The 2,276-nt window shown below is 35.5% G+C and overlaps 1 long non-coding RNA gene across 1 annotated transcript; it reads right to left on the bottom strand.

The window, feature by feature from the left end:
• Nucleotides 1–445: 445 nt before the first annotated feature.
• Nucleotides 446–1,617, bottom strand: LOC135118338 (uncharacterized). Its single transcript, XR_010277522.1, has 2 exons — nt 1,478–1,617; nt 446–923 (listed from the first exon to the last, which is right to left on the bottom strand). It is a non-coding gene; the product is annotated as an uncharacterized LOC135118338 (long non-coding RNA).
• Nucleotides 1,618–2,276: the final 659 nt, after the last annotated feature.

Raw genomic sequence — 2,276 nt, 5'->3', positions numbered from 1 at the left:
CAGAAACATGTCTGGCCATAAATCATGATCGAATAAACACATTTTTGTCGGTTCCTCCCGGTGATCGATATGTCTCGCGATGACACGAATTGACGATATTTAATACTTTTCTGTACTTCGAATGTTACCCCTGACGATAGACGGGGTTATTGCTTGCCAGTGAAATTTTTGTGATATTATTAGCTAGTGGGATCGATTTTGGGATGAATCGTGCTATAATTCCTTCTTCTGATTCTTTTTTAGTTTTAGTAACAGGTATGGTTTTATATCCTTTAATGCAATCTAACTATTATAGCATACTGTCATAAAGTTAGGCTCCAAACGAAAGTTCTGAAAAAGTTGCAGCAGCTTAAACTGAGGTAGGTTTGGATATTATAAAAGAATAATATCCAAAATATCAATAACACAAAAACTAAATTTAACTAAGTGAAATAAAAATAAATCATTTATGGTTTAAAATGTGTAATCAGCTTGCAATATAAGGGAACAATGATTTTTTGCAGTGAATGGGGAATAAACGAAATTACCACTTGATGTTACAAGTACATATCAAGCAACTATGGTTGATCATTTTCCCAGCCAAACTAAGAAAACAGTCAACTAAAAATAAACTTCAAGCACTAGCTAATAGAGTCCAAATTTAAACAACCTGAACAGTAACCGAATGTCATACAGCGTATTCATGTCAAAAAATAGGCTATAAATACACATGGTGTTTTCTTTAGTCTATATAGGGCAGCAGCAGAATAAACAGCACATGATTTGGAAGATAATAAAGATTATGCCAGTAACGAGATAAATTAATAAAGGTATTGCTCTAGCCAAGCATAGAAAGAGGTAGCCGAAGCAGAGGCCGCAAATCTCTGAACATAATATAACCCTCTTTGGTGGCCGACCTTCACAAATATCGTCTTCTTTGAACCCTGAAAAATTATAATATTTATTTGGAAACTGTCGAAAAGAATAAGTGAGAAGGTCCTGGCCGTCAACTGGCGGTAGTCTTTGGGGTACTGATTTGCCGAAGTAACTGGGTTGAGAAGGTCAGACAGGCAGTGGCCCCTTGTAAAACACTGGTTTTGAGATGCAACCGGTTAGACTAAAACTCCGACCTGAACATACATAATTGGGAAAAGGCTAAGCAGATGCAGATGATGAAGAATGGGGTGAATAGACGTGAAGCGCCTACACCCTTAGAGCAACGTGGAACGGAGACGTTTATATAAATTAAAACCTAAACACATACAAATCTTAAGTCTGTTGTTGTTAATTAAACCTGAAGAGTTTGTTTGTTAACTTGCTTGCTTAAACGCGCCACGCTCAAGAACTATAAGGCCGATTAAAAAAATCTTTCAAAATTAGGTAACCTACGTATCAAGACAGAATATGAGGTTTTTATACGGGCGTGTAAAGTTGTTTCCACTCGGTGAAAACGCTGCTAGAAGTGAGGTGCATAATATAATGTGAGAATAATACTTACATCCCATTTGAATAATTGTTACGTTAAGGTTTGTATTAATTATTTATCCATCATATTACATTTCGGTTTGGTTTTGTATTGGTCAATTGTTTTGTTTATTTTATGTAATTCATGTTGCTAGTGAATTCATTGTCAAGATATTTCACATGCTGTTACGTTTCTTAGCAACTGTCTATGCTTAACTTTTTTAGAATTATGTCAGAGTTTTGATTCTTATGACAAAAAGGTTGGAAGTCGTTATCATACTACGTAATTAGATACCAAGGAGGAAGGAGAGATGAGTGCAGAAGCCTTAAGCAAGGTGGGTCAGGCGACTTCCTAGTAGGTCAAATAACGTACGGTAGGTATGCTCAGCTACTAAAACTAACGAGACATTCGGTTTCCATATCAAATCAAAATGGTTATTATCTAAATACGAATAACTAGCTGCTCCCCGCGGCTTCAACCGCAACCTGTAGGAAATCCTTTCAAAATCAAAAGTTCAGCAATAAACAAATTGATGTAGCTTAATAAAAGATTCGAGATTATCAGACATATTTATGTAGCATAAATAAACTAAAACCAAAATAGAACTAACCTATCAACTCTTCAAGAATGCGTGAAAACGAGCTCAAATAATTCAACATTTTACTATTTCTAAGTACCTAATTCCTATAAAATCATTCATTAGTGACACATCCATAAGTACAATACGGTCGACGGCTTGTTTCGGACAACCTGTCGTGAAGTTAAGGTTCAAATGAAATTACAGAAACGGTTGCAAGGGTTGATAAGGGTATAAAAGAAAATGAACGCAAAA

This window comes from Helicoverpa armigera, chromosome 21 (genome assembly GCF_030705265.1).
Source record: "Helicoverpa armigera isolate CAAS_96S chromosome 21, ASM3070526v1, whole genome shotgun sequence".
NCBI classification, from domain to species: domain Eukaryota; kingdom Metazoa; phylum Arthropoda; class Insecta; order Lepidoptera; family Noctuidae; genus Helicoverpa; species Helicoverpa armigera.
This window is presented reverse-complemented; position numbering and strand designations above follow the sequence as displayed.